Here is a 25079-nt window from a genome sequence, read left to right as displayed (position 1 = left end):
AGTAGAGTGTTCTGCATCAGGCGAACTGCCTCAACCAAGGAACGCCGTAGCTGCTCCCCTGGGCCTGTGGCTATTCAAAAGCCTGCAGCGCCACAGGAAGAACAGGACTGAAAGTGCAGTCAGAACGCAAGCCGACTTCCTCTAGGAGGCACGGTGATTTCAGGCAGGAGGTCCTAGATGGAATGCGAAGCCGAGGGTTACTCTGAGTGCGGCTCAGACTAAGGCAACGCCCAAGACTTCTACGCCATGTGGGACTGGCCAGAACGGTGTTTGTGAACGTGCCCGAGGGCTGAGGAAATTAAGACGCTTCAAAAGAGAGTGCAGTGCGTTTCCCTATGCTCGGCATGCACAGAGGGGCTCTAAAGGGCTACGGGACTGGATGTTGCTCAGCAGACCCAGGTGCGCCTGGGGGTACTCAGTGTTCCTGCCGGCAACAGGGTGCCCACGCTAGCCTCCTAGGTGTCCAGAGAACTGTGCTGCCGTTAAAGGCACGCAGAGCACAGGCCACCGGCTCATGGGAACTGCTGCACGCCTCCGCTTCTGCACGGCAAATCAGGGCCTTACTTCCAGGCATGTGTTTCTGCTGGGTGTGCCGTCAGCGACACCGCATGGCAAGATGCTGACTTTCTCCTCGAGCAGAGTGACTCCAGGTACGAGGGCCTCGAAGCATTCAAAGCAGAGTGTTATCACATGGCAGCTCACACGAGGGCCATGACAAAGTCTTCCTGAGCACTTGGCACTCGGCAGCAATGTTGTCCTGAGGCCGGTCGAGGTCTCTGGAAATGTAGCTCTCCTCAAGGAACGTACAGTGTGTTGCCCGTCTCTAGGCACGCACAGAGGGCCTCCAAGGGATCAACAAATGGGACTCCTCGAAGTTTCGCAGCCGGCGCACAGGGCTCTGGAGGTACTCAGTGAACTTGGAGGGGAAATGATGCATACACGAGAGGACTCGGAGTCCTCAGAAGTGGTTCTTCCTTTATAATAAAGCATATGAGCGACTAGGAACTCATGGAAAGAGCTGCATGCCTCCGTATCTACATGGGTACTAAGGGCCTGAACTGGAGGCAAGTTCACACGTTGAGTCTCCTTTTAGTGCTAGAGCTTGTCAGGCTGACCACACCGCAGTCACGGAAGCACCTGGTTTAGACAGCAAATTCATTTTCTCCCCAGAAGCGTTCCTACGGGGTTTACAGGCGTATCAAGTGCAGGGGATGTCAGGCAGCTTCAAGGCAGCATGAATGCAGCCTTCAAAATGGGAAAGCAAGGCTAGTTCCAGCAGGCCCCCTTTTCCATGGGCACACTCAGCATACCCCACTGTGGTTTCTAACAAGTCCAAAGAGACGCAGGTTACCCTGTGTGTCTTTCCCTGAATCAGCTTCTCGAAGTAGAGTGTTCTGCATCAGGCGAACTGCCTCAACCAAGGAACGCCGTAGCTGCTCCCCTGGGCCTGTGGCTATTCAAAAGCCTGCAGCGCCACAGGAAGAACAGGACTGAAAGTGCAGTCAGAACGCAAGCCGACTTCCTCTAGGAGGCACGGTGATTTCAGGCAGGAGGTCCTAGATGGAATGCGAAGCCGAGGGTTACTCTGAGTGCGGCTCAGACTAAGGCAACGCCCAAGACTTCTACGCCATGTGGGACTGGCCAGAACGGTGTTTGTGAACGTGCCCGAGGGCTGAGGAAATTAAGACGCTTCAAAAGAGAGTGCAGTGCGTTTCCCTATGCTCGGCATGCACAGAGGGGCTCTAAAGGGCTACGGGACTGGATGTTGCTCAGCAGACCCAGGTGCGCCTGGGGGTACTCAGTGTTCCTGCCGGCAACAGGGTGCCCACGCTAGCGTCCTAGGTGTCCAGAGAACTGTGCTGCCGTTAAAGGCACGCAGAGCACAGGCCACCGGCTCATGGAAACTGCTGCACGCCTCCGCTTCTGCACGGCAAATCAGGGCCTTACTTCCAGGCATGTGTTTCTGCTGGGTGTGCCGTCAGCGACACCGCATGGCAAGATGCTGACTTTCTCCTCGAGCAGAGTGACTCCAGGTACGAGGGCCTCGAAGCATTCAAAGCAGAGTGTTATCACATGGCAGCTCACACGAGGGCCATGACAAAGTCTTCCTGAGCACTTGGCACTCGGCAGCAATGTTGTCCTGAGGCCGGTCGAGGTCTCTGGAAATGTAGCTCTCCTCAAGGAACGTACAGTGTGTTGCCCGTCTCTAGGCACGCACAGAGGGCCTCCAAGGGATCAACAAATGGGACTCCTCGAAGTTTCGCAGCCGGCGCACAGGGCTCTGGAGGTACTCAGTGAACTTGGAGGGGAAATGATGCATACACGAGAGGACTCGGAGTCCTCAGAAGTGGTTCTTCCTTTATAATAAAGCATATGAGCGACTAGGAACTCATGGAAAGAGCTGCATGCCTCCGTATCTACATGGGTACTAAGGGCCTGAACTGGAGGCAAGTTCACACGTTGAGTTTCCTTTTAGTGCTAGAGCTTGTCAGGCTGACTACGCCGCAGTCACGGAAGCACCTGGTTTAGACAGCAAATTCATTTTCTCCCCAGAAGCGTTCCTACGGGGTTTACAGGCGTATCAAGTGCAGGGGATGTCAGGCAGCTTCAAGGCAGCATGAATGCAGCCTTCAAAATGGGAAAGCAAGGCTAGTTCCAGCAGGCCCCCTTTTCCATGGGCACACTCAGCATACCCCACTGTGGTTTCTAACAAGTCCAAAGAGACGCAGGTTACCCTGTGTGTCTTTCCCTGAATCAGCTTCTCGAAGTAGAGTGTTCTGCATCAGGCGAACTGCCTCAACCAAGGAACGCCGTAGCTGCTCCCCTGGGCCTGTGGCTATTCAAAAGCCTGCAGTGCCACAGGAAGAACAGGACTGAAAGTGCAGTCAGAACGCAAGCCGACTTCCTCTAGGAGGCACGGTGATTTCAGGCAGGAGGTCCTAGATGGAATGCGAAGCCGAGGGTTACTCTGAGTGCGGCTCAGACTAAGGCAACGCCCAAGACTTCTACGCCATGTGGGACTGGCCAGAACGGTGTTTGTGAACGTGCCCGAGGGCTGAGGAAATTAAGACGCTTCAAAAGAGAGTGCAGTGCGTTTCCCTATGCTCGGCATGCACAGAGGGGCTCTAAAGGGCTACGGGACTGGATGTTGCTCAGCAGACCCAGGTGCGCCTGGGGGTACTCAGTGTTCCTGCCGGCAACAGGGTGCCCACGCTAGCCTCCTAGGTGTCCAGAGAACTGTGCTGCCGTTAAAGGCACGCAGAGCACAGGCCACCGGCTCATGGAAACTGCTGCACGCCTCCGCTTCTGCACGGCAAATCAGGGCCTTACTTCCAGGCATGTGTTTCTGCTGGGTGTGCCGTCAGCGACACCGCATGGCAAGATGCTGACTTTCTCCTCGAGCAGAGTGACTCCAGGTACGAGGGCCTCGAAGCATTCAAAGCAGAGTGTTATCACATGGAAGCTCACACGAGGGCCATGGCAAAGTCTTCCTGAGCACTTGGCACTCGGCAGCAATGTTGTCCTGAGGCCGGTCGAGGTCTCTGGAAATGTAGCTCTCCTCAAGGAACGTACAGTGTGTTGCCCGTCTCTAGGCACGCACAGAGGGCCTCCAAGGGATCAACAAATGGGACTCCTCGAAGTTTCGCAGCCGGCGCACAGGGCTCTGGAGGTACTCAGTGAACTTGGAGGGGAAATGATGCATACACGAGAGGACTCGGAGTCCTCAGAAGTGGTTCTTCCTTTATAATAAAGCATATGAGCGACTAGGAACTCATGGAAAGAGCTGCATGCCTCCGTATCTACATGGGTACTAAGGGCCTGAACTGGAGGCAAGTTCACACGTTGAGTCTCCTTTTAGTGCTAGAGCTTGTCAGGCTGACCACGCCGCAGTCACGGAAGCACCTGGTTTAGACAGCAAATTCATTTTCTCCCCAGAAGCGTTCCTACGGGGTTTACAGGCGTATCAAGTGCAGGGGATGTCAGGCAGCTTCAAGGCAGCATGAATGCAGCCTTCAAAATGGGAAAGCAAGGCTAGTTCCAGCAGGCCCCCTTTTCCATGGGCACACTCAGCATACCCCACTGTGGTTTCTAACAAGTCCAAAGAGACGCAGGTTACCCTGTGTGTCTTTCCCTGAATCAGCTTCTCGAAGTAGAGTGTTCTGCATCAGGCGAACTGCCTCAACCGAGGAACGCCGTAGCTGCTCCCCTGGGCCTGTGGCTATTCAAAAGCCTGCAGCGCCACAGGAAGAACAGGACTGAAAGTGCAGTCAGAACGCAAGCCGACTTCCTCTAGGAGGCACGGTGATTTCAGGCAGGAGGTCCTAGATGGAATGCGAAGCCGAGGGTTACTCTGAGTGCGGCTCAGACTAAGGCAACGCCCAAGACTTCTACGCCATGTGGGACTGGCCAGAACGGTGTTTGTGAACGTGCCCGAGGGCTGAGGAAATTAAGACGCTTCAAAAGAGAGTGCAGTGCGTTTCCCTATGCTCGGCATGCACAGAGGGGCTCTAAAGGGCTACGGGACTGGATGTTGCTCAGCAGACCCAGGTGCGCCTGGGGGTACTCAGTGTTCCTGCCGGCAACAGGGTGCCCACGCTAGCCTCCTAGGTGTCCAGAGAACTGTGCTGCCGTTAAAGGCACGCAGAGCACAGGCCACCGGCTCATGGGAACTGCTGCACGCCTCCGCTTCTGCACGGCAAATCAGGGCCTTACTTCCAGGCATGTGTTTCTGCTGGGTGTGCCGTCAGCGACACCGCATGGCAAGATGCTGACTTTCTCCTCGAGCAGAGTGACTCCAGGTACGAGGGCCTCGAAGCATTCAAAGCAGAGTGTTATCACATGGCAGCTCACACGAGGGCCATGACAAAGTCTTCCTGAGCACTTGGCACTCGGCAGCAATGTTGTCCTGAGGCCGGTCGAGGTCTCTGGAAATGTAGCTCTCCTCAAGGAACGTACAGTGTGTTGCCCGTCTCTAGGCACGCACAGAGGGCCTCCAAGGGATCAACAAATGGGACTCCTCGAAGTTTCGCAGCCGGCGCACAGGGCTCTGGAGGTACTCAGTGAACTTGGAGGGGAAATGATGCATACACGAGAGGACTCGGAGTCCTCAGAAGTGGTTCTTCCTTTATAATAAAGCATATGAGCGACTAGGAACTCATGGAAAGAGCTGCATGCCTCCGTATCTACATGGGTACTAAGGGCCTGAACTGGAGGCAAGTTCACACGTTGAGTCTCCTTTTAGTGCTAGAGCTTGTCAGGCTGACCACGCCGCAGTCACGGAAGCACCTGGTTTAGACAGCAAATTCATTTTCTCCCCAGAAGCGTTCCTACGGGGTTTACAGGCGTATCAAGTGCAGGGGATGTCAGGCAGCTTCAAGGCAGCATGAATGCAGCCTTCAAAATGGGAAAGCAAGGCTAGTTCCAGCAGGCCCCCTTTTCCATGGGCACACTCAGCATACCCCACTGTGGTTTCTAACAAGTCCAAAGAGACGCAGGTTACCCTGTGTGTCTTTCCCTGAATCAGCTTCTCGAAGTAGAGTGTTCTGCATCAGGCGAACTGCCTCAACCAAGGAACGCCGTAGCTGCTCCCCTGGGCCTGTGGCTATTCAAAAGCCTGCAGCGCCACAGGAAGAACAGGACTGAAAGTGCAGTCAGAACGCAAGCCGACTTCCTCTAGGAGGCACGGTGATTTCAGGCAGGAGGTCCTAGATGGAATGCGAAGCCGAGGGTTACTCTGAGTGCGGCTCAGACTAAGGCAACGCCCAAGACTTCTACGCCATGTGGGACTGGCCAGAACGGTGTTTGTGAACGTGCCCGAGGGCTGAGGAAATTAAGACGCTTCAAAAGAGAGTGCAGTGCGTTTCCCTATGCTCGGCATGCACAGAGGGGCTCTAAAGGGCTACGGGACTGGATGTTGCTCAGCAGACCCAGGTGCGCCTGGGGGTACTCAGTGTTCCTGCCGGCAACAGGGTGCCCACGCTAGCCTCCTAGGTGTCCAGAGAACTGTGCTGCCGTTAAAGGCACGCAGAGCACAGGCCACCGGCTCATGGGAACTGCTGCACGCCTCCGCTTCTGCACGGCAAATCAGGGCCTTACTTCCAGGCATGTGTTTCTGCTGGGTGTGCCGTCAGCGACACCGCATGGCAAGATGCTGACTTTCTCCTCGAGCAGAGTGACTCCAGGTACGAGGGCCTCGAAGCATTCAAAGCAGAGTGTTATCACATGGCAGCTCACACGAGGGCCATGACAAAGTCTTCCTGAGCACTTGGCACTCGGCAGCAATGTTGTCCTGAGGCCGGTCGAGGTCTCTGGAAATGTAGCTCTCCTCAAGGAACGTACAGTGTGTTGCCCGTCTCTAGGCACGCACAGAGGGCCTCCAAGGGATCAACAAATGGGACTCCTCGAAGTTTCGCAGCCGGCGCACAGGGCTCTGGAGGTACTCAGTGAACTTGGAGGGGAAATGATGCATACACGAGAGGACTCGGAGTCCTCAGAAGTGGTTCTTCCTTTATAATAAAGCATATGAGCGACTAGGAACTCATGGAAAGAGCTGCATGCCTCCGTATCTACATGGGTACTAAGGGCCTGAACTGGAGGCAAGTTCACACGTTGAGTCTCCTTTTAGTGCTAGAGCTTGTCAGGCTGACCACGCCGCAGTCACGGAAGCACCTGGTTTAGACAGCAAATTCATTTTCTCCCCAGAAGCGTTCCTACGGGGTTTACAGGCGTATCAAGTGCAGGGGATGTCAGGCAGCTTCAAGGCAGCATGAATGCAGCCTTCAAAATGGGAAAGCAAGGCTAGTTCCAGCAGGCCCCCTTTTCCATGGGCACACTCAGCATACCCCACTGTGGTTTCTAACAAGTCCAAAGAGACGCAGGTTACCCTGTGTGTCTTTCCCTGAATCAGCTTCTCGAAGTAGAGTGTTCTGCATCAGGCGAACTGCCTCAACCAAGGAACGCCGTAGCTGCTCCCCTGGGCCTGTGGCTATTCAAAAGCCTGCAGCGCCACAGGAAGAACAGGACTGAAAGTGCAGTCAGAACGCAAGCCGACTTCCTCTAGGAGGCACGGTGATTTCAGGCAGGAGGTCCTAGATGGAATGCGAAGCCGAGGGTTACTCTGAGTGCGGCTCAGACTAAGGCAACGCCCAAGACTTCTACGCCATGTGGGACTGGCCAGAACGGTGTTTGTGAACGTGCCCGAGGGCTGAGGAAATTAAGACGCTTCAAAAGAGAGTGCAGTGCGTTTCCCTATGCTCGGCATGCACAGAGGGGCTCTAAAGGGCTACGGGACTGGATGTTGCTCAGCAGACCCAGGTGCGCCTGGGGGTACTCAGTGTTCCTGCCGGCAACAGGGTGCCCACGCTAGCCTCCTAGGTGTCCAGAGAACTGTGCTGCCGTTAAAGGCACGCAGAGCACAGGCCACCGGCTCATGGGAACTGCTGCACGCCTCCGCTTCTGCACGGCAAATCAGGGCCTTACTTCCAGGCATGTGTTTCTGCTGGGTGTGCCGTCAGCGACACCGCATGGCAAGATGCTGACTTTCTCCTCGAGCAGAGTGACTCCAGGTACGAGGGCCTCGAAGCATTCAAAGCAGAGTGTTATCACATGGCAGCTCACACGAGGGCCATGACAAAGTCTTCCTGAGCACTTGGCACTCGGCAGCAATGTTGTCCTGAGGCCGGTCGAGGTCTCTGGAAATGTAGCTCTCCTCAAGGAACGTACAGTGTGTTGCCCGTCTCTAGGCACGCACAGAGGGCCTCCAAGGGATCAACAAATGGGACTCCTCGAAGTTTCGCAGCCGGCGCACAGGGCTCTGGAGGTACTCAGTGAACTTGGAGGGGAAATGATGCATACACGAGAGGACTCGGAGTCCTCAGAAGTGGTTCTTCCTTTATAATAAAGCATATGAGCGACTAGGAACTCATGGAAAGAGCTGCATGCCTCCGTATCTACATGGGTACTAAGGGCCTGAACTGGAGGCAAGTTCACACGTTGAGTTTCCTTTTAGTGCTAGAGCTTGTCAGGCTGACCACGCCGCAGTCACGGAAGCACCTGGTTTAGACAGCAAATTCATTTTCTCCCCAGAAGCGTTCCTACGGGGTTTACAGGCGTATCAAGTGCAGGGGATGTCAGGCAGCTTCAAGGCAGCATGAATGCAGCCTTCAAAATGGGAAAGCAAGGCTAGTTCCAGCAGGCCCCCTTTTCCATGGGCACACTCAGCATACCCCACTGTGGTTTCTAACAAGTCCAAAGAGACGCAGGTTACCCTGTGTGTCTTTCCCTGAATCAGCTTCTCGAAGTAGAGTGTTCTGCATCAGGCGAACTGCCTCAACCAAGGAACGCCGTAGCTGCTCCCCTGGGCCTGTGGCTATTCAAAAGCCTGCAGTGCCACAGGAAGAACAGGACTGAAAGTGCAGTCAGAACGCAAGCCGACTTCCTCTAGGAGGCACGGTGATTTCAGGCAGGAGGTCCTAGATGGAATGCGAAGCCGAGGGTTACTCTGAGTGCGGCTCAGACTAAGGCAACGCCCAAGACTTCTACGCCATGTGGGACTGGCCAGAACGGTGTTTGTGAACGTGCCCGAGGGCTGAGGAAATTAAGACGCTTCAAAAGAGAGTGCAGTGCGTTTCCCTATGCTCGGCATGCACAGAGGGGCTCTAAAGGGCTACGGGACTGGATGTTGCTCAGCAGACCCAGGTGCGCCTGGGGGTACTCAGTGTTCCTGTCGGCAACAGGGTGCCCACGCTAGCCTCCTAGGTGTCCAGAGAACTGTGCTGCCGTTAAAGGCACGCAGAGCACAGGCCACCGGCTCATGGAAACTGCTGCACGCCTCCGCTTCTGCACGGCAAATCAGGGCCTTACTTCCAGGCATGTGTTTCTGCTGGGTGTGCCGTCAGCGACACCGCATGGCAAGATGCTGACTCTCTCCTCGAGCAGAGTGACTCCAGGTACGAGGGCCTCGAAGCATTCAAAGCAGAGTGTTATCACATGGCAGCTCACACGAGGGCCATGACAAAGTCTTCCTGAGCACTTGGCACTCGGCAGCAATGTTGTCCTGAGGCCGGTCGAGCTCTCTGGAAATGTAGCTCTCCTCAAGGAACGTACAGTGTGTTGCCCGTCTCTAGGCACGCACAGAGGGCCTCCAAGGGATCAACAAATGGGACTCCTCGAAGTTTCGCAGCCGGCGCACAGGGCTCTGGAGGTACTCAGTGAACTTGGAGGGGAAATGATGCATACACGAGAGGACTCGGAGTCCTCAGAAGTGGTTCTTCCTTTATAATAAAGCATATGAGCGACTAGGAACTCATGGAAAGAGCTGCATGCCTCCGTATCTACATGGGTACTAAGGGCCTGAACTGGAGGCAAGTTCACACGTTGAGTCTCCTTTTAGTGCTAGAGCTTGTCAGGCTGACCACGCCGCAGTCACGGAAGCACCTGGTTTAGACAGCAAATTCATTTTCTCCCCAGAAGCGTTCCTACAGGGTTTACAGGCGTATCAAGTGCAGGGATGTCAGGCAGCTTCAAGGCAGCATGAATGCAGCCTTCAAAATGGGAAAGCAAGGCTAGTTCCAGCAGGCCCCCTTTTCCATGGGCACACTCAGCTTACCCCACTGTGGTTTCTAACAAGTCCAAAGAGACGCAGGTTACCCTGTGTGTCTTTCCCTGAATCAGCTTCTCGAAGTAGAGTGTTCTGCATCAGGCGAACTGCCTCAACCAAGGAACGCCGTAGCTGCTCCCCTGGGCCTGTGGCTATTCAAAAGCCTGCAGTGCCACAGGAAGAACAGGACTGAAAGTGCAGTCAGAACGCAAGCCGACTTCCTCTAGGAGGCACGGTGATTTCAGGCAGGAGGTCCTAGATGGAATGCGAAGCCGAGGGTTACTCTGAGTGCGGCTCAGACTAAGGCAACGCCCAAGACTTCTACGCCATGTGGGACTGGCCAGAACGGTGTTTGTGAACGTGCCCGAGGGCTGAGGAAATTAAGACGCTTCAAAAGAGAGTGCAGTGCGTTTCCCTATGCTCGGCATGCACAGAGGGGCTCTAAAGGGCTACGGGACTGGATGTTGCTCAGCAGACCCAGGTGCGCCTGGGGGTACTCAGTGTTCCTGCCGGCAACAGGGTGCCCACGCTAGCCTCCTAGGTGTCCAGAGAACTGTGCTGCCGTTAAAGGCACGCAGAGCACAGGCCACCGGCTCATGGAAACTGCTGCACGCCTCCGCTTCTGCACGGCAAATCAGGGCCTTACTTCCAGGCATGTGTTTCTGCTGGGTGTGCCGTCAGCGACACCGCATGGCAAGATGCTGACTTTCTCCTCGAGCAGAGTGACTCCAGGTACGAGGGCCTCGAAGCATTCAAAGCAGAGTGTTATCACATGGCAGCTCACACGAGGGCCATGGCAAAGTCTTCCTGAGCACTTGGCACTCGGCAGCAATGTTGTCCTGAGGCCGGTCGAGGTCTCTGGAAATGTAGCTCTCCTCAAGGAACGTACAGTGTGTTGCCCGTCTCTAGGCACGCACAGAGGGCCTCCAAGGGATCAACAAATGGGACTCCTCGAAGTTTCGCAGCCGGCGCACAGGGCTCTGGAGGTACTCAGTGAACTTGGAGGGGAAATGATGCATACACGAGAGGACTCGGAGTCCTCAGAAGTGGTTCTTCCTTTATAATAAAGCATATGAGCGACTAGGAACTCATGGAAAGAGCTGCATGCCTCCGTATCTACATGGGTACTAAGGGCCTGAACTGGAGGCAAGTTCACACGTTGAGCCTCCTTTTAGTGCTAGAGCTTGTCAGGCTGACCACACCGCAGTCACGGAAGCACCTGGTTTAGACAGCAAATTCATTTTCTCCCCAGAAGCGTTCCTACAGGGTTTACAGGCGTATCAAGTGCAGGGGATGTCAGGCAGCTTCAAGGCAGCATGAATGCAGCCTTCAAAATGGGAAAGCAAGGCTAGTTCCAGCAGGCCCCCTTTTCCATGGGCACACTCAGCATACCCCACTGTGGTTTCTAACAAGTCCAAAGAGACGCAGGTTACCCTGTGTGTCTTTCCCTGAATCAGCTTCTCGAAGTAGAGTGTTCTGCATCAGGCGAACTGCCTCAACCAAGGAACGCCGTAGCTGCTCCCCTGGGCCTGTGGCTATTCAAAAGCCTGCAGCGCCACAGGAAGAACAGGACTGAAAGTGCAGTCAGAACGCAAGCCGACTTCCTCTAGGAGGCACGGTGATTTCAGGCAGGAGGTCCTAGATGGAATGCGAAGCCGAGGGTTACTCTGAGTGCGGCTCAGACTAAGGCAACGCCCAAGACTTCTACGCCATGTGGGACTGGCCAGAACGGTGTTTGTGAACGTGCCCGAGGGCTGAGGAAATTAAGACGCTTCAAAAGAGAGTGCAGTGCGTTTCCCTATGCTCGGCATGCACAGAGGGGCTCTAAAGGGCTACGGGACTGGATGTTGCTCAGCAGACCCAGGTGCGCCTGGGGGTACTCAGTGTTCCTGCCGGCAACAGGGTGCCCACGCTAGCCTCCTAGGTGTCCAGAGAACTGTGCTGCCGTTAAAGGCACGCAGAGCACAGGCCACCGGCTCATGGAAACTGCTGCACGCCTCCGCTTCTGCACGGCAAATCAGGGCCTTACTTCCAGGCATGTGTTTCTGCTGGGTGTGCCGTCAGCGACACCGCATGGCAAGATGCTGACTTTCTCCTCGAGCAGCGTGACTCCAGGTACGAGGGCCTCGAAGCATTCAAAGCAGAGTGTTATCACATGGCAGCTCACACGAGGGCCATGATAAAGTCTTCCTGAGCACTTGGCACTCGGCAGCAATGTTGTCCTGAGGCCGGTCGAGGTCTCTGGAAATGTAGCTCTCCTCAAGGAACGTACAGTGTGTTGCCCGTCTCTAGGCACGCACAGAGGGCCTCCAAGGGATCAACAAATGGGACTCCTCGAAGTTTCGCAGCCGGCGCACAGGGCTCTGGAGGTACTCAGTGAACTTGGAGGGGAAATGATGCATACACGAGAGGACTCGGAGTCCTCAGAAGTGGTTCTTCCTTTATAATAAAGCATATGAGCGACTAGGAACTCATGGAAAGAGCTGCATGCCTCCGTATCTACATGGGTACTAAGGGCCTGAACTGGAGGCAAGTTCACACGTTGAGTCTCCTTTTAGTGCTAGAGCTTGTCAGGCTGACCACACCGCAGTCACGGAAGCACCTGGTTTAGACAGCAAATTCATTTTCTCCCCAGAAGCGTTCCTACAGGGTTTACAGGCGTATCAAGTGCAGGGGATGTCAGGCAGCTTCAAGGCAGCATGAATGCAGCCTTCAAAATGGGAAAGCAAGGCTAGTTCCAGCAGGCCCCCTTTTCCATGGGCACACTCAGCATACCCCACTGTGGTTTCTAACAAGTCCAAAGAGACGCAGGTTACCCTGTGTGTCTTTCCCTGAATCAGCTTCTCGAAGTAGAGTGTTCTGCATCAGGCGAACTGCCTCAACCAAGGAACGCCGTAGCTGCTCCCCTGGGCCTGTGGCTATTCAAAAGCCTGCAGCGCCACAGGAAGAACAGGACTGAAAGTGCAGTCAGAACGCAAGCCGACTTCCTCTAGGAGGCACGGTGATTTCAGGCAGGAGGTCCTAGATGGAATGCGAAGCCGAGGGTTACTCTGAGTGCGGCTCAGACTAAGGCAACGCCCAAGACTTCTACGCCATGTGGGACTGGCCAGAACGGTGTTTGTGAACGTGCCCGAGGGCTGAGGAAATTAAGACGCTTCAAAAGAGAGTGCAGTGCGTTTCCCTATGCTCGGCATGCACAGAGGGGCTCTAAAGGGCTACGGGACTGGATGTTGCTCAGCAGACCCAGGTGCGCCTGGGGGTACTCAGTGTTCCTGCCGGCAACAGGGTGCCCACGCTAGCCTCCTAGGTGTCCAGAGAACTGTGCTGCCGTTAAAGGCACGCAGAGCACAGGCCACCGGCTCATGGAAACTGCTGCACGCCTCCGCTTCTGCACGGCAAATCAGGGCCTTACTTCCAGGCATGTGTTTCTGCTGGGTGTGCCGTCAGCGACACCGCATGGCAAGATGCTGACTTTCTCCTCGAGCAGAGTGACTCCAGGTACGAGGGCCTCGAAGCATTCAAAGCAGAGTGTTATCACATGGCAGCTCACACGAGGGCCATGACAAAGTCTTCCTGAGCACTTGGCACTCGGCAGCAATGTTGTCCTGAGGCCGGTCGAGGTCTCTGGAAATGTAGCTCTCCTCAAGGAACGTACAGTGTGTTGCCCGTCTCTAGGCACGCACAGAGGGCCTCCAAGGGATCAACAAATGGGACTCCTCGAAGTTTCGCAGCCGGCGCACAGGGCTCTGGAGGTACTCAGTGAACTTGGAGGGGAAATGATGCATACACGAGAGGACTCGGAGTCCTCAGAAGTGGTTCTTCCTTTATAATAAAGCATATGAGCGACTAGGAACTCATGGAAAGAGCTGCATGCCTCCGTATCTACATGGGTACTAAGGGCCTGAACTGGAGGCAAGTTCACACGTTGAGTCTCCTTTTAGTGCTAGAGCTTGTCAGGCTGACCACACCGCAGTCACGGAAGCACCTGGTTTAGACAGCAAATTCATTTTCTCCCCAGAAGCGTTCCTACAGGGTTTACAGGCGTATCAAGTGCAGGGGATGTCAGGCAGCTTCAAGGCAGCATGAATGCAGCCTTCAAAATGGGAAAGCAAGGCTAGTTCCAGCAGGCCCCCTTTTCCATGGGCACACTCAGCATACCCCACTGTGGTTTCTAACAAGTCCAAAGAGACGCAGGTTACCCTGTGTGTCTTTCCCTGAATCAGCTTCTCGAAGTAGAGTGTTCTGCATCAGGCGAACTGCCTCAACCAAGGAACGCCGTAGCTGCTCCCCTGGGCCTGTGGCTATTCAAAAGCCTGCAGTGCCACAGGAAGAACAGGACTGAAAGTGCAGTCAGAACGCAAGCCGACTTCCTCTAGGAGGCACGGTGATTTCAGGCAGGAGGTCCTAGATGGAATGCGAAGCCGAGGGTTACTCTGAGTGCGGCTCAGACTAAGGCAACGCCCAAGACTTCTACGCCATGTGGGACTGGCCAGAACGGTGTTTGTGAACGTGCCCGAGGGCTGAGGAAATTAAGACGCTTCAAAAGAGAGTGCAGTGCGTTTCCCTATGCTCGGCATGCACAGAGGGGCTCTAAAGGGCTACGGGACTGGATGTTGCTCAGCAGACCCAGGTGCGCCTGGGGGTACTCAGTGTTCCTGCCGGCAACAGGGTGCCCACGCTAGCCTCCTAGGTGTCCAGAGAACTGTGCTGCCGTTAAAGGCACGCAGAGCACAGGCCACCGGCTCATGGAAACTGCTGCACGCCTCCGCTTCTGCACGGCAAATCAGGGCCTTACTTCCAGGCATGTGTTTCTGCTGGGTGTGCCGTCAGCGACACCGCATGGCAAGATGCTGACTTTCTCCTCGAGCAGAGTGACTCCAGGTACGAGGGCCTCGAAGCATTCAAAGCAGAGTGTTATCACATGGCAGCTCACACGAGGGCCATGACAAAGTCTTCCTGAGCACTTGGCACTCGGCAGCAATGTTGTCCTGAGGCCGGTCGAGGTCTCTGGAAATGTAGCTCTCCTCAAGGAACGTACAGTGTGTTGCCCGTCTCTAGGCACGCACAGAGGGCCTCCAAGGGATCAACAAATGGGACTCCTCGAAGTTTCGCAGCCGGCGCACAGGGCTCTGGAGGTACTCAGTGAACTTGGAGGGGAAATGATGCATACACGAGAGGACTCGGAGTCCTCAGAAGTGGTTCTTCCTTTATAATAAAGCATATGAGCGACTAGGAACTCATGGAAAGAGCTGCATGCCTCCGTATCTACATGGGTACTAAGGGCCTGAACTGGAGGCAAGTTCACACGTTGAGTCTCCTTTTAGTGCTAGAGCTTGTCAGGCTGACCACACCGCAGTCACGGAAGCACCTGGTTTAGACAGCAAATTCATTTTCTCCCCAGAAGCGTTCCTACAGGGTTTACAGGCGTATCAAGTGCAGGGGATGTCAGGCAGCTTCAAGGCAGCATGAATGCAGCCTTCAAAATGGGAAAGCAAGGCTAGTTCCAGCAGGCCCCCTTTTCCATGGGCACACTCAGCATACCCCACTGTGGTTTCTAACAAGTCCAAAGAGACGCAGGTTACCCTGTGTGTCTTTCCCTGAATCAGCTTCTCGAAGTAGAGTGTTCTGCATCAGGCGAACTGCCTCAACCAAGGAACGCCGTAGCTGCTCCCCTGGGCCTGTGGCTATTCAAAAGCCTGCAGTGCCACAGGAAGAACAGGACTGAAAGTGCAGTCAGAACGCAAGCCGACTTCCTCTAGGAGGCACGGTGATTTCAGGCAGGAGGTCCTAGATGGAATGCGAAGCCGAGGGTTACTCTGAGTGCGGCTCAGACTAAGGCAACGCCCAAGACTTCTACGCCATGTGGGACTGGCCAGAACGGTGTTTGTGAACGTGCCCGAGGGCTGAGGAAATTAAGACGCTTCAAAAGAGAGTGCAGTGCGTTTCCCTATGCTCGGCATGCACAGAGGGGCTCTAAAGGGCTACGGGACTGGATGTTGCTCAGCAGACCCAGGTGCGCCTGGGGGTACTCAGTGTTCCTGCCGGCAACAGGGTGCCCACGCTAGCCTCCTAGGTGTCCAGAGAACTGTGCTGCCGTTAAAGGCACGCAGAGCACAGGCCACCGGCTCATGGGAACTGCTGCACGCCTCCGCTTCTGCACGGCAAATCAGGGCCTTACTTCCAGGCATGTGTTTCTGCTGGGTGTGCCGTCAGCGACACCGCATGGCAAGATGCTGACTTTCTCCTCGAGCAGAGTGACTCCAGGTACGAGGGCCTCGAAGCATTCAAAGCAGAGTGTTATCACATGGCAGCTCACACGAGGGCCATGACAAAGTCTTCCTGAGCACTTGGCACTCGGCAGCAATGTTGTCCTGAGGCCGGTCGAGGTCTCTGGAAATGTAGCTCTCCTCAAGGAACGTACAGTGTGTTGCCCGTCTCTAGGCACGCACAGAGGGCCTCCAAGGGATCAACAAATGGGACTCCTCGAAGTTTCGCAGCCGGCGCACAGGGCTCTGGAGGTACTCAGTGAACTTGGAGGGGAAATGATGCATACACGAGAGGACTCGGAGTCCTCAGAAGTGGTTCTTCCTTTATAATAAAGCATATGAGCGACTAGGAACTCATGGAAAGAGCTGCATGCCTCCGTATCTACATGGGTACTAAGGGCCTGAACTGGAGGCAAGTTCACACGTTGAGTCTCCTTTTAGTGTTAGAGCTTGTCAGGCTGACCACACCGCAGTGACGGAAGCACCTGGTTTAGACAGCAAATTCATTTTCTCCCCAGAAGCGTTCCTACAGGGTTTACAGGCGTATCAAGTGCAGGGGATGTCAGGCAGCTTCAAGGCAGCATGAATGCAGCCTTCAAAATGGGAAAGCAAGGCTAGTTCCAGCAGGCCCCCTTTTCCATGGGCACACTCAGCATACCCCACTGTGGTTTCTAACAAGTCCAAAGAGACGCAGGTTACCCTGTGTGTCTTTCCCTGAATCAGCTTCTCGAAGTAGAGTGTTCTGCATCAGGCGAACTGCCTCAACCAAGGAACGCCGTAGCTGCTCCCCTGGGCCTGTGGCTATTCAAAAGCCTGCAGCGCCACAGGAAGAACAGGACTGAAAGTGCAGTCAGAACGCAAGCCGACTTCCTCTAGGAGGCACGGTGATTTCAGGCAGGAGGTCCTAGATGGAATGCGAAGCCGAGGGTTACTCTGAGTGCGGCTCAGACTAAGGCAACGCCCAAGACTTCTACGCCATGTGGGACTGGCCAGAACGGTGTTTGTGAACGTGCCCGAGGGCTGAGGAAATTAAGACGCTTCAAAAGAGAGTGCAGTGCGTTTCCCTATGCTCGGCATGCACAGAGGGGCTCTAAAGGGCTACGGGACTGGATGTTGCTCAGCAGACCCAGGTGCGCCTGGGGGTACTCAGTGTTCCTGCCGGCAACAGGGTGCCCACGCTAGCCTCCTAGGTGTCCAGAGAACTGTGCTGCCGTTAAAGGCACGCAGAGCACAGGCCACCGGCTCATGGGAACTGCTGCACGCCTCCGCTTCTGCACGGCAAATCAGGGCCTTACTTCCAGGCATGTGTTTCTGCTGGGTGTGCCGTCAGCGACACCGCATGGCAAGATGCTGACTTTCTCCTCGAGCAGCGTGACTCCAGGTACGAGGGCCTCGAAGCATTCAAAGCAGAGTGTTATCACATGGCAGCTCACACGAGGGCCATGACAAAGTCTTCCTGAGCACTTGGCACTCGGCAGCAATGTTGTCCTGAGGCCGGTCGAGGTCTCTGGAAATGTAGCTCTCCTCAAGGAACGTACAGTGTGTTGCCCGTCTCTAGGCACGCACAGAGGGCCTCCAAGGGATCAACAAATGGGACTCCTCGAAGTTTCGCAGCCGGCGCACAGGGCTCTGGAGGTACTCAGTGAACTTGGAGGGGAAATGATGCATACACGAGAGGACTCGGAGTCCTCAGAAGTGGTTCTTCCTTTATAATAAAGCATATGAGCGACTAGGAACTCATGGAAAGAGCTGCATGCCTCCGTATCTACATGGGTACTAAGGGCCTGAACTGGAGGCAAGTTCACACGTTGAGTCTCCTTTTAGTGCTAGAGCTTGTCAGGCTGACCACACCGCAGTCACGGAAGCACCTGGTTTAGACAGCAAATTCATTTTCTCCCCAGAAGCGTTCCTACAGGGCTTACAGGCGTATCAAGTGCAGGGGATGTCAGGCAGCTTCAAGGCAGCATGAATGCAGCCTTCAAAATGGGAAAGCAAGGCTAGTTCCAGCAGGCCCCCTTTTCCATGGGCACACTCAGCATACCCCACTGTGGTTTCTAACAAGTCCAAAGAGACGCAGGTTACCCTGTGTGTCTTTCCCTGAATCAGCTTCTCGAAGTAGAGTGTTCTGCATCAGGCGAACTGCCTCAACCAAGGAACGCCGTAGCTGCTCCCCTGGGCCTGTGGCTATTCAAAAGCCTGCAGTGCCACAGGAAGAACAGGACTGAAAGTGCAGTCAGAACGCAAGCCGACTTCCTCTAGGAGGCACGGTGATTTCAGGCAGGAGGTCCTAGATGGAATGCGAAGCCGAGGGTTACTCTGAGTGCGGCTCAGACTAAGGCAACGCCCAAGACTTCTACGCCATGTGGGACTGGCCAGAACGGTGTTTGTGAACGTGCCCGAGGGCTGAGGAAATTAAGACGCTTCAAAAGAGAGTGCAGTGCGCTTCCCTATGCTCGGCATGCACAGAGGGGCTCTAAAGGGCTACGGGACTGGATGTTGCTCAGCAGACCCAGGTGCGCCTGGGGGTACTCAGTGTTCCTGCCGGCAACAGGGTGCCCACGCTAGCCTCCTAGGTGTCCAGAGAACTGTGCTGCCGTTAAAGGCACGCAGAGCACAGGCCACCGGCTCATGGGAACTGCTGCACGCCTCCGCTTCTGCACGGCAAATCAGGGCCTTACTTCCAGGCATGTGTTTCTGCTGGGTGTGCCGTCAGCGACACCGCATGGCAAGATGCTGACTTTCTCCTCGAGCAGAGTGACTCCAGGTACGAGGGCCTCGAAGCATTCAAAGCAGAGTGTTATCACATGGCAGCTCACACGAGGGCCATGACAAAGTCTTCCTGAGCACTTGGCACTCGGCAGCAATGTTGTCCTGAGGCCGGTCGAGGTCTCTGGAAATGTAGCTCTCCTCAAGGAACGTACAGTGTGTTGCCCGTCTCTAGGCACGCACAGAGGACCTCCAAGGGATCAACAAATGGGACTCCTCGAAGTTTCGCAGCCGGCGCACAGGGCTCTGGAGGTACTCAGTGAACTTGGAGGGGAAATGATGCATACACGAGAGGACTCGGAGTCCTCAGAAGTGGTTCTTCCTTTATAATAAAGCATATGAGCGACTAGGAACTCATGGAAAGAGCTGCATGCCTCCGTATCTACATGGGTACTAAGGGCCTGAACTGGAGGCAAGTTCACACGTTGAGTCTCCTTTTAGTGCTAGAGCTTGTCAGGCTGACCACACCGCAGTCACGGAAGCACCTGGTTTAGACAGCAAATTCATTTTCTCCCCAGAAGCGTTCCTACAGGGTTTACAGGCGTATCAAGTGCAGGGGATGTCAGGCAGCTTCAAGGCAGCATGAATGCAGCCTTCAAAATGGGAAAGCAAGGCTAGTTCCAGCAGGCCCCCTTTTCCATGGGCACACTCAGCATACCCCACTGTGGTTTCTAACAAGTCCAAAGAGACGCAGGTTACCCTGTGTGTCTTTCCCTGAATCAGCTTCTCGAAGTAGAGTGTTCTGCATCAGGCGAACTGCCTCAACCAAGGAACGCCGTAGCTGCTCCCCTGGGCCTGTGGCTATTCAAAAGCCTGCAGCGCCACAGGAAGAACAGGACTGAAAGTGCAGTCAGAACGCAAGCCGACTTCCTCTAGGAGGCACGGTGATTTCAGGCAGGAGGTCCTAGATGGAATGCGAAGCCGAGGGTTACTCTGAGTGCGGCTCAGACTAAGGCAACGCCCAAGACTTCTACGCCATGTGGGACTGGCCAGAACGGTGTTTGTGAACGTGCCCGAGGGCTGAGGAAATTAAGACGCTTCAAAAGAGAGTGCAGTGCGTTTCCCTATGCTCGGCATGCACAGAGGGGCTCTAAAGGGCTACGGGACTGGATGTTGCTCAGCAGACCCAGGTGCGCCTGGGGGTACTCAGTGTTCCTGCCGGCAACAGGGTGCCCACGCTAGCCTCCTAGGTGTCCAGAGAACTGTGCTGCCGTTAAAGGCACGCAGAGCACAGGCCACCGGCTCATGGGAACTGCTGCACGCCTCCGCTTCTGCACGGCAAATCAGGGCCTTACTTCCAGGCATGTGTTTCTGCTGGGTGTGCCGTCAGCGACACCGCATGGCAAGATGCTGACTTTCTCCTCGAGCAGCGTGACTCCAGGTACGAGGGCCTCGAAGCATTCAAAGCAGAGTGTTATCACATGGCAGCTCACACGAGGGCCATGACAAAGTCTTCCTGAGCACTTGGCACTCGGCAGCAATGTTGTCCTGAGGCCGGTCGAGGTCTCCGGAAATGTAGCTCTCCTCAAGGAACGTACAGTGTGTTGCCCGTCTCTAGGCACGCACAGAGGGCCTCCAAGGGATCAACAAATGGGACTCCTCGAAGTTTCGCAGCCGGCGCACAGGGCTCTGGAGGTACTCAGTGAACTTGGAGGGGAAATGATGCATACACGAGAGGACTCGGAGTCCTCAGAAGTGGTTCTTCCTTTATAATAAAGCATATGAGCGACTAGGAACTCATGGAAAGAGCTGCATGCCTCCGTATCTACATGGGTACTAAGGGCCTGAACTGGAGGCAAGTTCACACGTTGAGTCTCCTTTTAGTGCTAGAGCTTGTCAGGCTGACCACACCGCAGTCACGGAAGCACCTGGTTTAGACAGCAAATTCATTTTCTCCCCAGAAGCGTTCCTACAGGGTTTACAGGCGTATCAAGTGCAGGGGATGTCAGGCAGCTTCAAGGCAGCATGAATGCAGCCTTCAAAATGGGAAAGCAAGGCTAGTTCCAGCAGGCCCCCTTTTCCATGGGCACACTCAGCATACCCCACTGTGGTTTCTAACAAGTCCAAAGAGACGCAGGTTACCCTGTGTGTCTTTCCCTGAATCAGCTTCTCGAAGTAGAGTGTTCTGCATCAGGCGAACTGCCTCAACCAAGGAACGCCGTAGCTGCTCCCCTGGGCCTGTGGCTATTCAAAAGCCTGCAGCGCCACAGGAAGAACAGGACTGAAAGTGCAGTCAGAACGCAAGCCGACTTCCTCTAGGAGGCACGGTGATTTCAGGCAGGAGGTCCTAGATGGAATGCGAAGCCGAGGGTTACTCTGAGTGCGGCTCAGACTAAGGCAACGCCCAAGACTTCTACGCCATGTGGGACTGGCCAGAACGGTGTTTGTGAACGTGCCCGAGGGCTGAGGAAATTAAGACGCTTCAAAAGAGAGTGCAGTGCGTTTCCCTATGCTCGGCATGCACAGAGGGGCTCTAAAGGGCTACGGGACTGGATGTTGCTCAGCAGACCCAGGTGCGCCTGGGGGTACTCAGTGTTCCTGCCGGCAACAGGGTGCCCACGCTAGCCTCCTAGGTGTCCAGAGAACTGTGCTGCCGTTAAAGGCACGCAGAGCACAGGCCACCGGCTCATGGGAACTGCTGCACGCCTCCGCTTCTGCACGGCAAATCAGGGCCTTACTTCCAGGCATGTGTTTCTGCTGGGTGTGCCGTCAGCGACACCGCATGGCAAGATGCTGACTTTCTCCTCGAGCAGCGTGACTCCAGGTACGAGGGCCTCGAAGCATTCAAAGCAGAGTGTTATCACATGGCAGCTCACACGAGGGCCATGACAAAGTCTTCCTGAGCACTTGGCACTCGGCAGCAATGTTGTCCTGAGGCCGGTCGAGGTCTCCGGAAATGTAGCTCTCCTCAAGGAACGTACAGTGTGTTGCCCGTCTCTAGGCACGCACAGAGGGCCTCCAAGGGATCAACAAATGGGACTCCTCGAAGTTTCGCAGCCGGCGCACAGGGCTCTGGAGGTACTCAGTGAACTTGGAGGGGAAATGATGCATACACGAGAGGACTCGGAGTCCTCAGAAGTGGTTCTTCCTTTATAATAAAGCATATGAGCGACTAGGAACTCATGGAAAGAGCTGCATGCCTCCGTATCTACATGGGTACTAAGGGCCTGAACTGGAGGCAAGTTCACACGTTGAGTCTCCTTTTAGTGCTAGAGCTTGTCAGGCTGACCACACCGCAGTCACGGAAGCACCTGGTTTAGACAGCAAATTCATTTTCTCCCCAGAAGCGTTCCTACAGGGCTTACAGGCGTATCAAGTGCAGGGGATGTCAGGCAGCTTCAAGGCAGCATGAATGCAGCCTTCAAAATGGGAAAGCAAGGCTAGTTCCAGCAGGCCCCCTTTTCCATGGGCACACTCAGCATACCCCACTGTGGTTTCTAACAAGTCCAAAGAGACGCAGGTTACCCTGTGTGTCTTTCCCTGAATCAGCTTCTCGAAGTAGAGTGTTCTGCATCAGGCGAACTGCCTCAACCAAGGAACGCCGTAGCTGCTCCCCTGGGCCTGTGGCTATTCAAAAGCCTGCAGTGCCACAGGAAGAACAGGACTGAAAGTGCAGTCAGAACGCAAGCCGACTTCCTCTAGGAGGCACGGTGATTTCAGGCAGGAGGTCCTAGATGGAATGCGAAGCCGAGGGTTACTCTGAGTGCGGCTCAGACTAAGGCAACGCCCAAGACTTCTACGCCATGTGGGACTGGCCAGAACGGTGTTTGTGAACGTGCCCGAGGGCTGAGGAAATTAAGACGCTTCAAAAGAGAGTGCAGTGCGTTTCCCTATGCTCGGCATGCACAGAGGGGCTCTAAAGGGCTACGGGACTGGATGTTGCTCAGCAGACCCAGGTGCGCCTGGGGGTACTCAGTGTTCCTGCCGGCAACAGGGTGCCCACGCTAGCCTCCTAGGTGTCCAGAGAACTGTGCTGCCGTTAAAGGCACGCAGAGCACAGGCCACCGGCTCATGGGAACTGCTGCACGCCTCCGCTTCTGCACGGCAAATCAGGGCCTTACTTCCAGGCATGTGTTTCTGCTGGGTGTGCCGTCAGCGACACCGCATGGCAAGATGCTGACTTTCTCCTCGAGCAGAGTGACTCCAGGTACGAGGGCCTCGAAGCATTCAAAGCAGAGTGTTATCACATGGCAGCTCACACGAGGGCCATGACAAAGTCTTCCTGAGCACTTGGCACTCGGCAGCAATGTTGTCCTGAGGCCGGTCGAGGTCTCTGGAAATGTAGCTCTCCTCAAGGAACGTACAGTGTGTTGCCCGTCTCTAGGCACGCACAGAGGGCCTCCAAGGGATCAACAAATGGGACTCCTCGAAGTTTCGCAGCCGGCGCACAGGGCTCTGGAGGTACTCAGTGAACTTGGAGGGGAAATGATGCATACACGAGAGGACTCGGAGTCCTCAGAAGTGGTTCTTCCTTTATAATAAAGCATATGAGCGACTAGGAACTCATGGAAAGAGCTGCATGCCTCCGTATCTACATGGGTACTAAGGGCCTGAACTGGAGGCAAGTTCACACGTTGAGTCTCCTTTTAGTGCTAGAGCTTGTCAGGCTGACCACACCGCAGTCACGGAAGCACCTGGTTTAGACAGCAAATTCATTTTCTCCCCAGAAGCGTTCCTACAGGGTTTACAGGCGTATCAAGTGCAGGGGATGTCAGGCAGCTTCAAGGCAGCATGAATGCAGCCTTCAAAATGGGAAAGCAAGGCTAGTTCCAGCAGGCCCCCTTTTCCATGGGCACACTCAGCATACCCCACTGTGGTTTCTAACAAGTCCAAAGAGACGCAGGTTACCCTGTGTGTCTTTCCCTGAATCAGCTTCTCGAAGTAGAGTGTTCTGCATCAGGCGAACTGCCTCAACCAAGGAACGCCGTAGCTGCTCCCCTGGGCCTGTGGCTATTCAAAAGCCTGCAGCGCCACAGGAAGAACAGGACTGAAAGTGCAGTCAGAACGCAAGCCGACTTCCTCTAGGAGGCACGGTGATTTCAGGCAGGAGGTCCTAGATGGAATGCGAAGCCGAGGGTTACTCTGAGTGCGGCTCAGACTAAGGCAACGCCCAAGACTTCTACGCCATGTGGGACTGGCCAGAACGGTGTTTGTGAACGTGCCCGAGGGCTGAGGAAATTAAGACGCTTCAAAAGAGAGTGCAGTGCGTTTCCCTATGCTCGGCATGCACAGAGGGGCTCTAAAGGGCTACGGGACTGGATGTTGCTCAGCAGACCCAGGTGCGCCTGGGGGTACTCAGTGTTCCTGCCGGCAACAGGGTGCCCACGCTAGCCTCCTAGGTGTCCAGAGAACTGTGCTGCCGTTAAAGGCACGCAGAGCACAGGCCACCGGCTCATGGAAACTGCTGCACGCCTCCGCTTCTGCACGGCAAATCAGGGCCTTACTTCCAGGCATGTGTTTCTGCTGGGTGTGCCGTCAGCGACACCGCATGGCAAGATGCTGACTTTCTCCTCGAGCAGCGTGACTCCAGGTACGAGGGCCTCGAAGCATTCAAAGCAGAGTGTTATCACATGGCAGCTCACACGAGGGCCATGACAAAGTCTTCCTGAGCACTTGGCACTCGGCAGCAATGTTGTCCTGAGGCCGGTCGAGGTCTCTGGAAATGTAGCTCTCCTCAAGGAACGTACAGTGTGTTGCCCGTCTCTAGGCACGCACAGAGGGCCTCCAAGGGATCAACAAATGGGACTCCTCGAAGTTTCGCAGCCGGCGCACAGGGCTCTGGAGGTACTCAGTGAACTTGGAGGGGAAATGATGCATACACGAGAGGACTCGGAGTCCTCAGAAGTGGTTCTTCCTTTATAATAAAGCATATGAGCGACTAGGAACTCATGGAAAGAGCTGCATGCCTCCGTATCTACATGGGTACTAAGGGCCTGAACTGGAGGCAAGTTCACACGTTGAGTTTCCTTTTAGTGCTAGAGCTTGTCAGGCTGACCACACCGCAGTCACGGAAGCACCTGGTTTAGACAGCAAATTCATTTTCTCCCCAGAAGCGTTCCTACAGGGTTTACAGGCGTATCAAGTGCAGGGGATGTCAGGCAGCTTCAAGGCAGCATGAATGCAGCCTTCAAAATGGGAAAGCAAGGCTAGTTCCAGCAGGCCCCCTTTTCCATGGGCACACTCAGCATACCCCACTGTGGTTTCTAACAAGTCCAAAGAGACGCAGGTTACCCTGTGTGTCTTTCCCTGAATCAGCTTCTCGAAGTAGAGTGTTCTGCATCAGGCGAACTGCCTCAACCAAGGAACGCCGTAGCTGCTCCCCTGGGCCTGTGGCTATTCAAAAGCCTGCAGCGCCACAGGAAGAACAGGACTGAAAGTGCAGTCAGAACGCAAGCCGACTTCCTCTAGGAGGCACGGTGATTTCAGGCAGGAGGTCCTAGATGGAATGC

The sequence above is a fragment of the Orcinus orca genome, chromosome 19, assembly GCF_937001465.1.
Source record: "Orcinus orca chromosome 19, mOrcOrc1.1, whole genome shotgun sequence".
Classification (NCBI taxonomy): Eukaryota; Metazoa; Chordata; class Mammalia; order Artiodactyla; family Delphinidae; genus Orcinus; species Orcinus orca.
This window is presented reverse-complemented; position numbering follows the sequence as displayed.